The sequence below is a fragment of the Achroia grisella genome, unplaced genomic scaffold (assembly GCF_030625045.1).
Source record: "Achroia grisella isolate CSIRO2021 unplaced genomic scaffold, CSIRO_AGI_Agris_v1 utg1576, whole genome shotgun sequence".
Taxonomy (NCBI): Eukaryota; Metazoa; Arthropoda; class Insecta; order Lepidoptera; family Pyralidae; genus Achroia; species Achroia grisella.
The window spans coordinates 982,974-1,004,200 of record NW_026712658.1 but is presented as its reverse complement, the minus strand read 5'-3'; the positions used below and the strand labels follow the sequence as shown (position 1 = coordinate 1,004,200).

Genomic DNA, 21,227 nt, shown 5'->3' with positions numbered 1-21,227 from the left:
AAAAAAACTTACTTTTATTACGATGTTCATATTGAAATCACCCATAATAAACCCTTTTTTCCTTTTATTACTATACCCTATTTGAGGTGCGATATACAGAAAATATATTGTGAATATCAAAACCCATTAAAATTTTGATTAATTCATAGTGCTGGGAATCTACCTCCTTAACACAATAGTCAGATAAAGCATAGCTCTGAAGGAACACATTAACAGCTGTATTAATTACTACAAACAATAAGAATTCCATGGATCAGAACAATAAAAAATCAATCTGTCATTAATGACGTGCACCGGAAACCACCATTATCGCGGCACGCGAGTTTCCGCGCTCGGAAATCGCAGCCGTCGCCACGTCCGGCCGATGCGGTAAATAGAGAATGTGTTTGAGTAATTAATTAGGGGAAGCATTAAGCTTATGTTTGACGACAAATAATGCTATAAAAATGAGTTCATTGCGAGAATTAATGGGATTTTGTTTGGTCTACCAAAAATAACTTGTTAATTGAACTCCGATGACATATCTATCTTATATTATGGAGTAAACTAGATTTATTGATCAACTACGAAACCGGTAATCGTAATATATAAAACTACTAACTCTGTCTCTGTTTCTACCATAATTAGGTCCAATCTAGGAGAAATCTGTACAAATATTTCGAAACAGTTAGTCATAGTATAAACATATGTCTTCTTTGCGTCAATTGAAAATTTGTACATCACATTCCAGTAAGTAAATTAAATACAGTACTAAAAATTTTTTGGCAAAATATGTTTTTAAAATATTACCCGCGAGATTTCGTCTGTTTTATTTTTTATTCTCATAAAGATAGTCTATATATATAGTCCAATCATTAATATCTATTCAAATATTGAGTTATAAAAAGGTAATAAAGAGACAGACTCATTTCCAAGTTTGGAATATTACTATGGGTTTAGAAAATATTATTATAACAAATAATAATACCTGCACTAGAAGCTTAACAGTTCATTTGATTGATCAAGACTTGGTCTGCGAGGTCAACAAGTAAAGTTATTTTCAACGATTGCCAATCAAACGGAAAAGTTTTGGGTAGCAAACACTTCAAGTGATATCTATAGGGCAGAACGGGGTCAAAAGCCTACCCAGTGTTCACTGAATGATCTGCATTCTCTTACAATGAACATAGATTATGTTACAGATTCAAATTTTAGGTAGAAAAGTGTATAAAAGTCACAATAATATTTTTTCTTAATCAGCGAAGATAACTTAGGTTAAGATGCACAGACCACGTGTTACTGAAATAAAATTGTAACTTCAGATTAGGTATCGTGAGGACTTTTAAAAAATATTACTTCGTAAATAAGTTAAAAGCAGTAATAAAACTACGTATTTTGTGTATACTGTTATTATGACGTATTTATTATTCGTTAGACATGTTGAATAATCCCGTTATTACCGCTAAGTTTTTTTTAATTCTATTCTATGTGACTTATATTACTTAAATAACCTGTGATCTACATAATAATAGTACTCTGTGGAATGTCTTTATGGATATTTAAGCGAAAGTAATGAGTTTTCCAAATGCATATCTACAGTAAATTATCTGGTTTAACTTTTGTAATAAAATAGAAATTACATAGTATATCTGAAACTCAACTAAATGTACAAATTTTGAAGCGGAGGTAACTGATCTACCTGATGAGTTACGACAGCGATATATAATAAATTGGTACAAGAAAGAATATGTCAATACAAAATAGGATTATAAAATTTTAAAATGATATAGAATTCGTCAAGGAGTTCGCTAAAGATTTTATTTCGAATTTTTATATTTTAATTAAGGTAAGGTTTAGAAACAAACTGTGACCTGCTAGACACAATATTTATAAACAAATACAAGTTTTAATCTATGACCATATACTCGTTTTGGGGGTAAATATTGCAAATCGATCGCTCTTATCAGGTTGGTGTTATTAAATTACCCAACCTGCAAGAAAATAGGTTTTGCGGAACCTTTTCTTACCCTTGTTTTTCCTCGATTTTAATTTACTTTGAGGGCTTTGGAATAGTTTTTCGTTTTCCTTGGCAACGTTTGAAGTAAGGATATCTTTGAATCTTTTGTAGATAAATGTTTGTGTAGTATTTCTAATGCTCTTGCAAAATCTTGTGTAGAGAGTGATGTTTGGGGATGAAAAAGAATAGCAATGATGAGATATAGATAAGTATCTTGATGGTTTTGAAGTTACTTTGTTCTTACATATTCATCTACAGAATTTTATTAAGGATAACTCGCTATTGTAGAGTGAATTGTTTTTTTTATTATTTATTAGGTACTCATGATAGCATTACACCATCTAAATAGTATTTACTACATTGGAAGAGTAAAGAATATGTTCTAACTAATAAGAACTAATGTTTTCCAACAATGCTATGTGTAATATATTTTAAAAATATACTTAAATGTATATCTGATTAATAAAATTCTTGTATCATGATGTTTCCAACAAAACTCCTTCCAAAACAGTTTGACCAGTTTCTATGATTTTTTATGTATTCAGTCGGTCTGAGAATAGGACGTAAACTGTTTTTCTTACCCCTAAGTGACAAGAGTGGTTTACTATAAATCGTTTAGGATTTTTTTTTATATTAATAAAGTAATAAAATTAAATCGAAATCGGTACAGCCGTTTGACAGCACTTAGGTGATAAATACATGTACTGAAAACTTCTGCTTGTATTAGGCACCACCAAGCATAAACACTAATCTTATGATTTAGCGTGTCAATGTATAATTATCTCGTAATATCTCTACTGATACAGAATGTAGCAAAATTTAATCTAAGACTTTAGCATTCTAGCACACCGCTTTACTTCCGATGGTCGCGGGTTCGATTCTTCGCACAGCATAAATAATTGTATTCATGGGTATGATTGTTTGTATTGATTTGGGTTTTCTCTATATATCTTATGTATGTACTTATGAAAAATATATATCTATGTACTTGTGTCAGTTATCTAGTACCCATAACACAAGCTTTAGCTAACTTAACTAGATGGCGCTGTGTGAATTGTCCTAAGATTACTATTATTATTTATATATATTATATACCTCCCTTTGATGGGGTGATAGAATATTATTATTCTTATTTCTTGGCCAAGATCAACTAAAATGCAATGTAATTTCAAATGCAAATGCGGGTTTAGTTGCATTTTCATTATATTATATATAACGTAAAATTCGCTATACTATAATTTATAATCAAGGACGCCACACTTCACATCATAATGGCGTTAGAGATTGTGCTTATACAGAATTTTAAGCTCATAAAAATTCAGTATGGCATTACGTAGAGTAACTTAGCCGATTGGATCCCAGTAAGCCAGTGCGGTGCTTCAATAAATTTTATAAGCTACGAGTTTGCTCGCAATTAGGGCACGTTCACATTAAAGATGAACGTAGAAAAGAAAAGACTTTAATTAACGACGATTCCTAAGTAGTTTCTCTTGTTAGTTATCGTAATATAAATCATTGAATTACGTAATTATAGGTTTTGGAGAATTCGGAAAAAATATTCTGAGATCCTACATTTAACGGCAAGTCCTAATGTGAGCGTCCAATTTTGCTTTTTACCATTATCATAATTTTATTATTTATTTAAGTAATATGGTACATTGGTATATTGATGACAAAATATTATTGTACATATAAATGTTTGTAAAGATAGGTTGTCATATTGTATAGTTACATTATTATTAAAACATGAACCATATTAAATACTATCTTACTAATATTACATATAAACGCGAAAGTTTGTGAGTGTGGATGTTTGAATGGATTTCACGCAAACACTACAAAATGGACTATAATGAAACTTTATATTTAATATAGCTTATATTTACAACAGAATATTATACATATTGGCTACAAATTTCTCTCGAGTGAAACCGAAGGCACAGCTAGTATTTGATATACTACGGGATATGATATCTTAGACCTCTGGAATGACAGCGCAGTGGGATTGCGGGTGTCGTATGATAACGTGATGTCCCTAGTGCTGTCCATGTGTATAGGCGTCAGTTACCGCTTACCATCGGGTGAGGCAGTCAGCTTGTTTCCTATTCGTATAACACATAAATAAAAATTGCCATTTACTCTAAAAATATAATATAATATAATTATCGCTCGGTGTAGACGGCTCTTTAAAGGTCTCAACGGCCCCTTAGTTCCGAAATTTACGAGTAGACAACTTTTCCGTACAAGCAATATTTTGTTGCTTTGCTGTGCGACATTACGTGTCAGCGATATAGGCACTAACAAATAACTGAAAAACTATTTTAGTAACATGTGACCTGCGCAATCTAAAAATTTTACATACAAAAGCAAAGTCTACTACGCAAGTTTAATTTATGGTTCTACCAGTAGCACCCGCGGTTTCAGCCTCGTTAAATTTCAATAAAAAGTACAGCTCATATGTTATTCTGATGCATAAGCTATATTACTGTAAAGATTCATCAAAATCCAATCAGTAGTTTTTCGTGAAAGAGTAACAAACATACTACAACACTTACAAACTTTAGCGTTTATTATGATTTAATATTTTTGCTATGAACTGTAAAAGTGATTTTAATATAATATATATATTTTATATGGATATCACTTCTACTACTGTATACTATTATCACTAAGAACACAATATCAATATTGTTACCTATATCAGTTCTTAATAATGAAACAATTTCCGAGCAAATAGGACAAAATATATTGCTTTATTAATACATAACAAAATACTTCGTTAACATTTCCATGACTTACTCTGCTACTAAATATAGCCTATAGTAAATATATCAAGCATATACAATATACAGATTATTATTATAAACCTGAAAACGACTGTTTCGCACTTGTCAATAATATCAAAACAAAATATCAGCTACAATGATTGGATTGGGATATACAGGAATAATATCGTCAGATTTGTCCTCACAGGAAATTATAGTGATCACAGTTTATTAAATGTACTACAGAATCCAATAATGCTGTATTGGAATACTCTAATGTACATATATAAATTATATCATTTAATTTTCCGCGTGGTGAGGGAGTATACTCCTAAATATATTATATCACCATACTTTTCATTCCCATCATTATCATATATTATGTCAGAACATGTAATTGTCTTTAGATTCCAGAATTTAATGATTACCTATTTATCTTCCATAGACACACGCACATTAAAGCAGATAAGAATATACTAACTAATAAGAATAAGACATATATATTTTTTGTATTAATATGGTCTCAAGGAAACTTATTATTATTATTATAATTTAATTATAATAACTTATAGGAATTAAATCATGGAAACTGGTATAAAATAAATGTCGCCTCATTCACTACGGATCGAGCGAAGCTAACACGAAAATACTCAGAATTCTTACACTCACACCGTCTCTTATTTATTGTATCTTTTGGTAAATTGAGATCTATTTTATTATTTGGAAAGTAAAATTAATATAAATACATTTTAAAATCAAAAACCAAACCAAGAATGAAATTGATTTTTAAATATGGTTAAATAAATGTATAAGTCGACTAAAATAATTCCAAAAGTTTTCAAAATCGTATCGATAAGAATCAAACTAAGCGACAAAAATTATTTTATTCATTTAATGGTCCAATAAATTATCTTCAAATACAAATCTAAATTAATAACCATCCAGAAACAAATCATAGGCGTAAGCGTTACGAATCTTTAATAACTATACTTTGGCTTTAAAAGCTTTTAGCTTAGGTTTAAAGGGTTACGAGGATCAAAAATTGTAAACGTATTTATTATATGATTTACAAAAAGCCTTCTGTGTTTAAAATTGTTATATAATACGAAATTTTTGGATGATGAAGTAAATAAAGTCGTCATACATTAGATTTTGACTCCTCTGTCTACATCAAGTATATAGTTTCATATTAGAAATGTAGGTTAGATCAGGTTATTTCATTTATTTATTGTGTTCAGGGTATTCTATAAAAGTTTACTATGGATAAAGCGCAAGGACAATGTTTTAAATTAATGTTTGTTAATGCGACAAATATTTAAATTTGTTTTAAATATTAAATCATACCATTGATGCATTAAGTAATCACCTACTGCGCAGTGCAATTATACAAGGTCATTGCTTAAATCAGTATTAAGTGTTCTGTGGTTCATCCAACTAGCACTTTGTATACTTCAGTTATTTTACCGCAGATATTCTCTATTTAGTTTAAATTAATTAAGTATGAAATAAGAAATTCATCTTATATCAAGAATACTACTAAAGCAATTCTGGTTCACAATTCGATGATAACAAAGTCTTCACGAAGAATTTGTTTTGTTATTTTTATGCAATTTGAATGGTAAACAACCTGACGGTCCAACTTATGGTGAGTGATAACCATCTGTACTTACGAGTACCTAAACATGACACTAACACTCATACGTTGCCATTCCTCATGAGATAGATGCCACGGCTCTTCTCTAATTTCGTTGCCTAATATAACCCCACAACCGAAACGAAGTCTGCAAAACAGATGACTTTTTGTAAAGTTTTCTGTAGTAAATAATCAATATCAAGTTACAGTATATAAAAATATATTACTTTGATGTTGATATATGTATACTAAATCAATTGTATTATTTATGTTTATGTATTGTATTTAAGTAGGGCAAGTCTGGCTTATCGGCTTTATGAAAGTAACGTCACTGAGTAGTGTCTACCCAAGAGAGTCACAAAATTCTTCCATAGGGAAATTACTTTTAGGTCTCCAGGGAGAAAAATTATTTATAGGGCGAATTGAAATAATCATAATTCTTACAGTACGGTGTCATTGAAATGCGTATTAAAATGTAAAATCCCGTTTCGGGGTGATTAAATTTCCTCTCGCTTTACCCGTTTAACTCACTCTGGACATATTGTAGATATACCTACTCATATATCTCGTTATAAAAATGCTGATCTAGAAAAATGGCGTCCGCAAATGCCAGTTGATGTGGCTTACCTGTAATTAAAATTTAATTTATTTCGATTTTACGTCGGATTTATGACTGCCGCGTAATATAATTCAATTGAATTTAATTATTTTCTTTAGAATTCATCAACAGGTACAGTACAGTACAGTACAGATGACAACATTGACAATTGGTTTCATTTAAGGTATTCAACTACTGGAACGTATTTAACTTCCTAAAGATTTATTATTTCATTTCACTACACTAAATACTACCACTATTGATATCTATAAACACCTTTATTTTATTACTATCAACGTAAGGACAAAAATAACATGGTTTTATAATAATCTTAAAAAAATAATATATAGAAAGGATTTTTAGAAGAAAATTTTTTCGTGTGTGAAGACGTCGAATAATACTAATAGGTACATATTGTTACTTTGGATTATTCCATAAAAATATTACGTATATTATTCAACATATGATTCATAATAGCACAGATAACATAATAATAGGTATGATAACCTATAGTACTAATTGCGCTTCTGAAAGAACAATGTTTGCAGTTTTTAGACAATCGACGTTTTCATTATACGGCAATATTGTAAATGTAAAAAATGTTTATCTGTTTGCAAACTTTTCATGGGTAAATGGCAGAACGGAATATAATGAAATCTGGTATGAAGATAGCTTGTATCACCTTATACCTCAAAAAAAGTCTGGACGGATGTGAAATATAGAATGAAAGTCGGGTTTCAGCGAATGTACATAGTTGTCCACTGAATTTTAGGAATAAAACCAGTACCTATACAACATTTTATTTATCCCATAAAATGTTAAGTCTCTGACGTTTTAAAGATAATTGGTTCTCATTCCCACAAATTAGACTATGTATCTAAAAAACAGATTATTTATAGAACATCCTTTAGCTTAGGCCAAGGATCTAGACATAACTTGATTATTTATTCATTCTTATTTATCATTCTCCGCACAATTTGCAAAGGCTTGTTGAATTTACTAAGACGTTTTAAAACTTCTATTATAATGGAAATTTTAATTTATATTTTTTATATCTGTTTTCATTACAAACTTTTTGATAAATATTACATAAATTTAAATGTTTTAAAATATTTTTTTTTTATTTTAGCTTTGTTTATTGTTAATCTCTAAATTTATAGCTAGCAAAAAGATAAATTTGAGTTTGATTGAGCTTATAAGGTTTAGTTTTTCATAGCTTTATATATTCCTTTTCATATCGTCTATAACTCGATCAATTGCCATGAAATATACTATAAATCCGAATGTATCTGTCTGTCTATCTGTACCATTTCATGACTAAAGACACCAAACGGATTATAACGAAATTTTATATTCTTATCTATTATATACACAAACGCAAGGATATTATATGTTACTATCATGCTCATAAAAAAGTAGATGAAGTCGCAGGTACCTAACAGCTAGTCAAGATGTTATATTTCTTACCCTGTAATTTCACTGCCTAACAGCAACTGTTAAACCCTACAAAGCAATCTGCATGGCGGCTGAAATAGGCGACTCTGAGGAACCCACGCAGATGAATTTTTACAACCTACCTCTAGTAAATTAGTTTGTATGTATTATATTCTAAGCACTAAGTAATACACATGATAAAATAGACGGCAATATTTTTTGAGCAAATAATACACCAAGAGGTAGCAAATACAGAAAGTCCCATTTCATATTATTAGTTCGAATTCACAAGTCAAGTCTCAATAACTTCTTATACATATTTGTTAAGCAAACCGAAGGAAATGTAGCTTTGAAATGACAAAGACGGTCTAGATCGGCCGAAGAAAATATAAAGGCCGAGAAGAAATACTATCTGCTGGCTATGAATAGGCGAAGGTCGTTCCTAACATTTGATCAGATTGGACCTCTCTTTATATGTTATTTCAGACCTAAATACTTATCATTTTTTACTTTTCTTGAATTAAAATATACCTTTTTTATTTTTAGAAATAAATATTTATTACCTTAATTATTAGTGAAGTGTAAAAAAAGTATAACAACATAATTTAGTTATCATTTTTTGAAGTACTCAATAAAATCGTTCATAGGTACAGTTATGTTCTTGACAAATTATAATACTAGTAATAGAAATAATAAAAGTAAAACAATTGCAGCAAATACTAACAAAATAATATAAAAATTTGATTTAATCTTAAAAGCTTTTATCTTATTTATTTCTCTTTGAAATTTCCACTGGAGCGCCTTGTAAGTAATGAATATTAATTTCTAAAGTTCCCGTAGAAACGGAAACTAATGGAGGCAGACACTATGCAAGTGAAGCTGTGAGATAGAGCTAGTACAATAACAACGTTTGTAGACTACTCCGATTGATGCAATGTCAAACAGTCATATTGGATATGAGTAATTTTCAATCATCACAAATAATGCAAACCTGGCAAAGAAACATACATGTTACATAGAAACGTGAACATTTCTTTTTTAAACATTTTGGGACAAACACAGAGTAAATGTATTTTTATGTAGTTTGTCTTTCTAATGACTATTTATACTTTTTTATTTATTTATTTAAAATTTATTACTTTATCTATTAGTTTTATCACAGATAACATAATATTACATAGTTTTATATTTATACAGAAATACAAATCTTCTTTATAATGTGAGTATAGAGTAGAGCTAAGTTACAACGGATGTAATTGTACGAGGTTATGTGATATATGTATATCATTCGATCGATTATAACTATATAATACTTTGGTATCTACAAGTTCCGACGAGATTACAAAATAACTTCACTGTATTAAAATACCACACTCGCACCAGAGCTAGTATATTACTTATCTTTTCGAAGCACTACAAGTGACATTCCAACCACCACACAACACATTTTTAAAATAACTCGTGTACCGATAAATTGTAAACGTTTTTAATTTTATTACAACACACATAACAGGGATAAAACATTAATCTTTTTTATTATTTAGTGATACTTTTATCCCTGTTTTTCAACTAACTTTCAGAAACAAAGTGAGGAAAACACTCACAAACTTAACTTTTATATGTAGATACGACGGAACATGCTCAAATACAATTTAAATTGTTATCGTAATTGTGTTGACATAACACTTAACACTTGAAATATTGCTATATTTCAAACACGAGTTTTACAAACGTGATTTTTTTTAGATTTTTCTTGTAGTACAAACTACTTGTTTCATATAGATATACACCCCCGGTCGGATAAATTAGAATGGAATTTCTTTCGTCACTGCAATCCTACGTAGATACAAAGATAATATAAAGCTAATTTAAATTACTTTTGTATTAATCTAAGACAAAATTCATAAAATAATATTTTTATTTACAATTAAATTAGATGACTAAAATTTCATTTTTTAGTACTAAATAGATTGTTATCAAGGTAATGTAAACTCTGTACACAAAATTCGGCCACCAGCAGGAAAATGATACGGTAGGGTATATAGAGATTTTTATCTATTTTATTTACTAAAATCATTGGTTACACTCGATACGTTATTTGCAAAAGTAACAGGATAAAATTTGCATTAAAACACGACTACCGACTAGCGAGAAAGACAACGAACACAGTTTACTAGAAAGTGGGAATAACAATCGATAAAGTGCGTCTACCTAATATAAAGAAATAAATAACTAATGTAAGATTATAACAGTTCAGGACATCCTCTAACTATATGGCATATGTGCATACCAGAACATAATCTCTAGTAATTAGAGCTGAATAATTAATCTTTGCAAATGTTAGATTAGTACGTAGTACCTACTGAGTACAATCCAGAAGAGATCTTTAGTATAATTTAGAGTATTTAATTAAGTAAGTGATGTTACCACATCATATAATATAGGCGAAATTCCTTTACGGGAATTAAATGTCTCGAAGAGTGAAAATCATGCCAAAACCCGCACAAATAGAATGTATTTAACCTTAAGAAAAATCAATTCTGTTTCTGTCTTAAATTCTATAATGATAGCGCATGTTTATTTGTGTACAATATATATTTTTTACTATTAAAAAAAACACTTTCATTTTAAAAGATATTATACAAACAGGAGGACAGATATTATACATTTAGTTTTTACGTCTTGGATCATTTACCAAAACTGGAGGAAATAGAAGCAACAAAATAGGTGGAAGTTCAATCAATTACTCTGAATTATTAGAGTCCATTTATTACATCCAGAATGATGTTATTCATCTCAAATAGCAACCACCGATCGCATTTCAATTATTTAATTCAATTTCATCAAAATTGATTGATTGATAAAAAAAATATTGGGCAAAGTACAAGTGAAACGACTAAACCTGGCAGAAAAATAATTAAAAAAGACATACTTTGAAAATAGGAAAGTACTTAATGGATTTTCTTTCGATTCATAGATCGCTGCCTTTTACGGACTATTTGAAAGAAATAAGTAGTGACTTCTAAGAAGCATAAATGTAGAATGAATAAACGTTAAAATATCAAGTAAAATGTTATCTTCGAACTGTTGTAAGGGCAATATTCGCAACCCTATGATTGACTGAACCTTTTTAGTTACTTTAATTCAGAACACGTCTTGACACATATATAGAATTCTTATCTAATAATGTAATGGAATTTGATGTAACGTCTCATTGATATAGGTACGAGAAGGCGAACAGAATTACCGGATATACTGTTTCGAGCTTATATCTATACTTTTAAATAGTCTATCTTAAGTAATATCACAAATTATAAAACTAGGCTGTTCCGTATTCCGAATACTTCCTTAGTATAAGTAGGTAGTGTCACCAGCTTGCTTACTGGAGGAAATGTCGCTTGATAATAAAGCCTACCAATAAAACATGTGGCCACTTAAAAATAAGATTTAGTAAAAAAAGAATTAAAGATAAAAACTGGTAAAAAGAACGCTCTGTATTTTTAACTATTTTACAAGTAGATTTTCTTGATTGATTGAATTAATATAATATAATTGTTTTTATTAAAATATACACTCCAGAGTGCATGGCCAAATTGGACTGCACATTGGGACGTCACTGAGCAAACGTGAGTAAATTTGGTGTTACTTTTTCGCTTACTTTGGGGTGATTGGAGTGCGGAAGACGTTATTCCTACGTGAAATCATATTTCTCCTTCCTCTTTCAATAATTATTTTCTTTTTAAAATGACACACTCTGTATTTTTATTTATTCTTTGTACGAATTCGTAATCAAATTAATCCGACTAAAATTCAATTCACCAGATATAGTTAACAAATTTAGCTGTAGTGATTCCTAACGTTTCTGTTATATCCTTAAGAAGATTGTAGAAAGCATCTATGAGTTAGCAAGCGCGCGATTGTGATACGATCTGCTAATGTGAAATAGGTACAAAAATATGTAACTATACATGACTAAAGCAATGTTTTTTTTAATAAATGGACAATGTAAATATTATTTTATATATATATATATATCAACAAAATAATGACTCTATTTTTATTATGAAAGGATATAAATATAAAATATAAGAATCCTGACAATTCACGTGTTATGGATTTTAAGTAACTGATAGAAATACTATAAAACATATTTTTATAAATAGCTAGATAATATACAAATCGTCATGTAGACAAATGTTTGCATTGTTAGAAGTAAGGCAGTATACGAGTACTAAACCGTTAAAGCACGAAAGCTGTCAAGACGAACACAAGGAATCGATACGTTACCACACCTTAAAATATTACCCTCCCCTTCTACAGCAGACTACAAAAAGTTTTAATCTGAGAATTCCTTGCGGTATGACAAGCTCCTATATTCCCAGTATGGCAGAAACGAAAATTAGATTAACCCCTACACGCCAAGCTGAGTAATTACTCCACTTTGCAGATCACCAACAAGCAACAAGTTCAGATGATTTAGGGATCTGAGAACTTCATTAGCAGGTCATAAATTTTAAATATTTAATTACTTTGTATTAAATATTGATTATCATATTTTTGCATTATACCTGAGCCTCTAAATCTAGGTAGGTACTACGCCGAAATTCTTTGAAACAAACTTTGTTTAAGTATTTGTTCGGTGTGAAAGATTGATTTTATCTAATGGTCTTTTTTTATTCTAGTAATATTAAAGATTATTATGTAACAGTACCATTCAAAGTAATATGATATTTTTTATCCTCATACCGGTTTTTACACGCGCTTCTTTGTGACCGAAACATATGATTTTACCGAGATTAAAAATAGCCTGTCCTTCATCACAAATACAAAAAGAAGTAATAATTTTCATGACAAGTCATTGAGCCGTTAAAAGCAAATGAACAGAAAAACTTCTTTCCGATTTATAATATTAGTAAGAATTATAAGAAGAATATCATAGATATTTTTAGTTAAAATGGACCTTTTTTGTACAATTGCATAATGTCTTTAAGAACATTTTTTTCTGCGTAGGTATTATAAAACTTATAAGGAAAGTATCCAAATATCTTTTTTATGTTAAAAAGAAACTTATGCTAACCTAAAAATGTTTGAAATGACTAACAACACGTCTCAACTGATGGTAAACGGTGATTATCGTCTATATATATGAACAGGACTATGGACATCATGTTATTATATGCCATGCTTGGTACCACTTATGCGGCCATTCCAAAAGACTGAGATGTTTTGCCTCTTATCATTCCATTCCTAATTGCACCTAAAAAATATACAGACTAAATTACGAAACCTAATAAATCTATGAACGTCTCCAGGTTTTTTCTTTCCAATCATATGAAAAGGTATAACAAGTATGTAACTAGATAATATTAATTACTACTTGCTGTGTATGACTAGAGAAATCTCGAAATTTTGTATTTTCAACTTGAACTTATGTAGTAAATAACATACTAATTTAAAGTAAATAATTACTGTTTTTTATCAAACTATTAGCTTAATATTGCCCCATGAATCAACGCGGTAACTGAAGCTGTGACCCCGAGTGCAACAACCTATTTCCGAGGAATATTATATAGCGTTTAAGGCGAAGCACGTTAAGAACGCATGCCGTCTTTTATTTAAGGGGAGGTACGGTAGTAAGTTTCAAGCGAGCAGCGACTTTTTAATTTTATTTAACTAATTAGCTTGGAAGTACTTGATATTAAAAACGATTCATTACTACGACGTAATTGTAATATTCATTTACTCGTGTAGGACTATAGCTTTGTATGTCATGCTTAACGATAATAGTGTCGAACTACTGCTTTAGGTACTATCTGACAGTCAGTACGTCGGTATGTCAATCATTAACAACATCATTATTATTTAAATAAGAGACGTAACGTTCGTTTCAGTCAGTCACGTTCGTTTTAAAATAAATATTAAAATTTTATAATATTGTAATCGTTTATTTAAGAGATGTATTTCGAAATTGTTAATTGATTTTCAAGAAGAACTATTATTTATACATTATTCAATTAATTCGAAATACTTTAGTTCATTAAGAAGATTTCTTAACAGAAATAAATAGATAACATAACTATATCACTGTATAAAACAAAATATTAGAGAGTATAGTTTTAAATATGGACTTTATTAGAAAAAAAACTATACAGCAAAGTATCTAAAACGAGTATGAAACACAACTCAATCGTACGAAGTATATACTGCATGACAACAATCATATTAGTATCGTATATAAAAAATCCAATAGCTCAAACTTTATCACCACGCTACAATCCTACATTATGCACCGTATCTTAATAAAAGAAGGAATGTGAACAAGAATGCCGCTTATAGACCAGGCTTAAGGGTAAGTACGGATAGACAGATAAAAAAACTCCACAGTGGTGAAATATTCAACCTTTCACCTACATTTGTTTAATACGGGAAGATACAGGATTTCGTAGCATAGTCAATGCATTATGTTGATCCAATGTTTGTGTAGGAAATTTTTTGAGACTTACGTAATCTGTACATATTTTAAACAAAGTCTCCCGCAGCGTATGTTTGTGTGTTCGCGATAATCTCATAAACTACTGAACGGATTTTCTTACGGTTTTCGCAAATCAATAGAGAATTCTGGACGAAGATTTATGTGTAATATGTAATGTTCTACTATCTGTGTAACCATGGCGGATGATTATTAAAAAATAATAATGTTTATTGGTAAGATGGTATGCATGACATTTAGTGTAAATCTGTTTATTATAAATGTAGTTAGTAAATAGTGTAATGTGAAGAAATTGTCTATTATTTATATTATCATCGTCATTTCAGCCCGGAAGACGTCCACTGCTGGACTGGACGAAGGCCTCTCCCAATCTCCACGACATCAGTCCTGCGCTGCTCGCTACCAACATATTATATATTTTTGGTAAATTTAATATACCTTCACGATTGATAACCCAGGTGGGGTAGTCAGAGACAATATCAAAATGCCGATCTTGCGTAGTTCCACTATTATGTTATCTGTGGTTCCAGTAAGCAGAAAGCTGGCCTAAATTTGGACCCTAAACAACTAATAGAAATTACCAAGCACCGTTTTATTTTTAAACTCGTACACAATATACATAAAGAACACGTAACTACAATAAAACTTAAGTATAGATATGTATTGTATAGAGCGAGAATCAAACGCGCCCACGAAGACCGTAAAGAAGACGACATATATAATGGACAGGTAATTGAAAAAATGATTCGGGTTGATTCTGTTTCCGGCACGGGACTGATTTCAATTTAGGGATTAGATAGCCTATTGCAGCGATCGGCCGTATTGATACAGTTTTGCGACAGTATCCAGTTACGGCACACAACTATTTAAGGTTTTATATGCAAACATTCACCTTATTCCATTCCTTTTTATTTAGTATACAAAACTGCCTTTATAAATTTTCTCTAAAGTTTTTACCTAAGTCATTAGAGAATCAATATTTCACTGTTCCAACAGCCAGGCAGTAGCTGTGTTTCGATTGAAGAGTAAGATACGGCAATAAAATGAAATGATACGAAATTACAGGATAAGAGGCGTCACATCTTAGTCCTTTGAAATGGCAATGCATAAAGAGCACCAGTCTTCACATGACAACATGAAATCCCTAGAGATGATAATTCAAGTAGGTGGAGAGAAATATATTATATAACATTAACCAAATATTTATATAAAAATTGTTTATACTAAGTTTTGTACTTGTAGAAATACAGGAAGATATGTATGTAGATTCATAATTTATGCTCAACATAATTAATCATTATTCTGTTGTACAGAAAATTTCTTATAAAACATACATGGGCACAAATTATTTATAATTTACCTAACCGAGGATAAATCATTATCTACCCGCTTCTAATTTACGATCGCTGTGACCTGTTACGAGGTATGTAACAGACGGGGTGAATGAATTATGTTAGGGTTTTATAAATAAGTATATAAAAAATAACTTTTAAGCTCAGCTTAGTCGTAATTTCCTATCTAAGCTAATAAAAATACATATTACTGTTATCGCTAGCTCCGGATATAGATGGCGCTGGAAGCAAGCACCAACGCCAAAGCAGTATTAATTATTAAAATTACCCGCAGTTGTAATATTGTGAAACTAGATGACGCTAGCGGCGCACTCGTCCCCACTAATACTACTTAACAACCGATTTTAGAACGCCATCTTATAATGCAGATTCTTGTTGTTGAGTATTCATTCCGAAACCGTTGAAGTGAAAGGTTAACAGTAGATTCCAAAGTTTGTTACATTATATTCGAAGATTGGTATTTAGATATAATTATTGCAGACAAATTCCAATAAAATTCAACGTATCCTATAATTGTTTAAATGAATTTGATTAAAGAAACTAGATAATTAAATATAATGATTATACCTACATTTATTAATATTTACATTGGAAACTTTAGAATTAAAATCAAAACGTGAATAAATAACTATATATATATCTGTAATGTGTTTAACTCTTTGTTATTACTTACGTAATCGAGACATCTGACACTTGTTGTAAGTTCCATCATAATTGTTGGTCGAGCCAAAATCGCATGAGAATGAACAGAACAATGTGTAAATAGGTATTGTAAGTGGTGTTAATAGCGCTTATGAACCCTCTTGTTTAAAAAATCCTAAATCCTTGAAGACATTACATCAATCATCAATTTTTTTGTGACGGTACTTGAACAAAATGTTGACGTCTACTGCCGTCAATATCGCCGTCCTTTAGTAAGCTCGTGGCCACGGCTGGTGCAATGTAGCCGAAACGTTGAAAACGATAAATACCTTATTTATCACAAAACATACATTTCAAAACCCGACTAAGTATGTTTATCATCTCTGTAATTTAACTTAATTAAACTTACATTTGAATTCATATTTTTAAATAAGTAGTAAATAATGTTACATATTTAAATAGCTAATGTACAAAACTAAAATAAAAGATATTATGAAATAAAACAACCTACAATTTAGTTACAACTGAAACAAGATTCAAATTTGAAGAATGCAAGAAATTATCAACTAAAATGCATATATAAATTAGCAATTCATATTATGAGAATGAACAGAAACTTATAATCATTACCTACCTAACGTAACAATGTATGCTCTAGGATCCACTATTAGCTTAATATTAAATAAATATTTGTAAATACACAGAATAGGGGATATAATGTCTACAAATGGCCCTTTTACGTGGAGGCTGAGAGTAAATTCAATTAACATAGCTATAAATTTTCAAAACAAAACTGTATTCAAATACTAGTCTTTATTTGCTATTGCTTACAATCCTTGCTCGACATTAAGAGGCGGTTAATATGATTTAGTATAGGCGTGTGGTGTATTTTTGGTGTGTTATAGTGATCGATTTAATTACGAGTACGCATTTAAAATAGTAAAGTGTTTATTAGCAATCATTATAAAAGAAAGAATACTTCGAAGTATTGTAAACTATTATACCTGTGCAATAAAAGACTAATTCACATACACTTTAAATTAAAAGGTTCTTGTTATATAATTTATAATGTATAGAACAAGAACCTTTAATGCAATAGTTAGGGTTACATTAATTCTAACAAATAGGAATAAACGATGAAGTTATATGTGTTTCGTTTTGTCTGCCAAGAGATCCTAAAAACACTAAGATAAATTCACGAAATATATCTACAAACATTATTCTAAAAAATAAGCCACTCCATTATAATGACTAATCTTCGGATTAAAATATCAGTCACGCGTCCAACTCCCTGAAATAAATCCAATTTTAATGTCCATATTCATAAGGGGATATTTTAAAAGGATTTATTCGCTGGAACCAAAATCAACGGAGCATTTTCATTTGCGTACAAGCATTTGAAAATTGTTTACAAAATGTGAAGAGGATGTAGCAATGAGTTTACATTCTGCTCAAAATTGCATGACAAAATGGCTTTAGTCTGTGTGCACACATTTTTAAAATTAACTACCTGTTACTTGGTGTGCTTTTTTAATGATATGATATATCTTTATATCAACTAACATAAGGATTGTTAAGCCTTTTAGTACTGAAAAGGTAATAAACAGAAAAACACCGACAGATATAAGGACACATTTTCATATTTATAATATTAGTATGGATCAAAAATTAAAACAATCTATATTATATAGATTGTACATTTCAATATAGTTTCTAGATTATCTTACGATAGCGTAAGATTACGTTGCAAATGCTAATAATAGTGATCTTTGTACAATATAATAATTTACTACTCTGCTAGATAGTCCCAAGACTAAATTATTATTTTAAATTTAATTAGCTTTTATGGTATTATAATTTAATAATGTTACGTACATTCAAGGAAGTATACATTATCGAAATTGAAATAGGTATTTTATTATAACTTGGAATTGGAAAACGAACCGAAATGTTGCCAATTAAGGAAATGAAAATTCCCCACCACGTAACTCTTCGCTTTCCACATGACCTAACTTCTCTGTAACTTTCCTGCCTCGAGCTTCTTGCGGTTTCAAGAGCATTATAACAATCAAAACTTCAAAACTCTTCCACTTATTAAAATGAATAAATTCAACGGTATTAAACATTTTCAAATCCTCCCATTGTCCATAAACTTTGATTAGACTATTAAATGGGTATTGTTATTAAATCGGTTCGAAAGATTTTATATTAAAAGCAGAATATAAACGAATATCTTACGAACGATTATTAATTCGTGGCCTACATGAGAAATCTTTGTAACATGATAATTCATGATAAATTCTTCTTTATAAGACAGGAGTGACATGACATGATTTTACTCTCAAGCTTTCTTCTATTACTAAGAAGGTTCACCATTAGCCACGTAGAACATGGACGATGTTACGTCTATTTTTTTTATTAATTAGTTGTTGTCATTTCTAGTATTAGTCTTTTCTGTAGTATTTATCAAGTATTCACTAATTAATATCTCTCTGTTGAAAAAATATTTTTGCAATGATTTTCATTTCCAAAAAAAATAAAAATAAGATATTTTCTTTAATAAATAATTACTTTTTTAATAAAATCACAAAATTAATATACTAAATAAGAAATTAAAAGCAGAGTAGCTAAATTATTTTAATTAACTATTCTGACTTCAATATTCTAAAAATCGACAAATAGCCATACCTAATATTACACCTTCATGGCATAAAATTGACATATATTTTATAGGAATTTATTTCCAAGCATCCTAAAAATAAATACTACACTGAAATGCAATAATCTAATTGGTAATAATAGCTATTAATCTAATAATAGTTATTGTTATAATAAAAGCTATATATAATAAAATAATATTTTAGTACTTACAGTAATACAGTACCTAAGGGACTGAGGAAGCGAAATCATAGACATTGTTCGGTAATTGCCAAAAGATACGAAGTTATGATAAATGTTTTAATAAGGATGTTAGTAACCCCAATTAAATGGGGGTCAAAGGGAATGACCTAGATAGGAAAGTATAAAGTAATTATCAGATAAAACGAGCTCTTTAATCACGAAAATTGGAATATGAAATGACAAATGGCAAAAGATTTGCAACTCTTAACATTATTGAGAATAGTGATTTAGTAAAGACGATAAGTAATTATCGATAACGTATTTATAGACTCTAGTAATTTACGTAAGTGACGTAGTTGTGACGCGTGGAGGATCTTATTAGGCAATCCATGCGGACAAAATTATCCAGATAGGAAGGTACAGCATTATTAGCAATGGGGACTGGTGATCCCCTTGCTAGTAATTACATGTAAGATCGACCTCCATGTGGTCACTAGAAACCATCGTGGCTAATTCCTGTTGAATTTTTCACAAACTGGCCTGACCCTATTGGTCGTCTTACCATCCTTTAGTTAATTCCATTACGATTCATCTACCCAAATAATCTAGTCATAAGTGAAAACCCTAACTACTTTACGTAAAATATATAAATATGGTATTTATATATTTTACGTAGAGTAGTTAGGTATAGAGTTTTTTTATACTATGTACTGAGAGATATATGAGCATATTTTATGAGCCTAGTCCTTTGGAGAATTGTCAACAACGTCACGTATTTTTTAAAGCTTCTCCTTTAAGGTTCCACATGTCTGTATTCAAGATTATTGTCGCGTATACGGAGACTAATCTTGAGATAGCAAAATACGCAATGAGACAATAATTTGTCGAGTTTTATTACTTCGCTCTTTTTTACTACTACTTGAACAAGTATACAATAAACTGAATTACTGTTGCTGAGAACGTCATTCTAACCTTCCACAATACTTCTAATAAAATACAACCTAGAAGCGATGTTATAAAAATTCTTAGACAACAAGCAACGAATATCCATTCACGATAAAGTATCTTAATATTCAGAAGGGGATGATTTTACGATAAAAAAAAGGTCAAAAAGGGTCGTAAAAATGTTACCCTAACATTGGTATTACAAGATCAGGAAGTCAAATATCGCTTCCTAGTCGGCCTTAATAGGTATTTTAATGGCTTGCCTTAGTGAGAAGGTAGTTTACTCACTGCCGAATTCATTATTTGAGTTGTTTGAAAAGAGAATTTCTTATAGGCACTTCTTTCTTGTTCGTTGTTAATGTTTATTCAATTTTTGTTGCCAAAAACTGGCAATTTGAGTTTTTATTGTGATGCAAAATACACTGTATTTGTGTGACTATATAGAATAAAATTCATTAATCTGCATGATGAGGATTTATTTATATTTATCTTATTACTTAGATTTTAGACTAATAGTGAGAGTGTCATTAT

At 30.1% G+C, this 21,227-nt stretch overlaps 1 protein-coding gene across 2 annotated transcripts in view; it reads right to left on the bottom strand.

Annotated features, from left to right (window-relative positions):
* Positions 1-21,227, bottom strand: part of LOC131841234 (alpha-2Db adrenergic receptor) — a 268,521-nt gene that overhangs the window by 154,043 nt on the left and 93,251 nt on the right. The gene's annotated exons all lie outside the window — the stretch shown is intronic.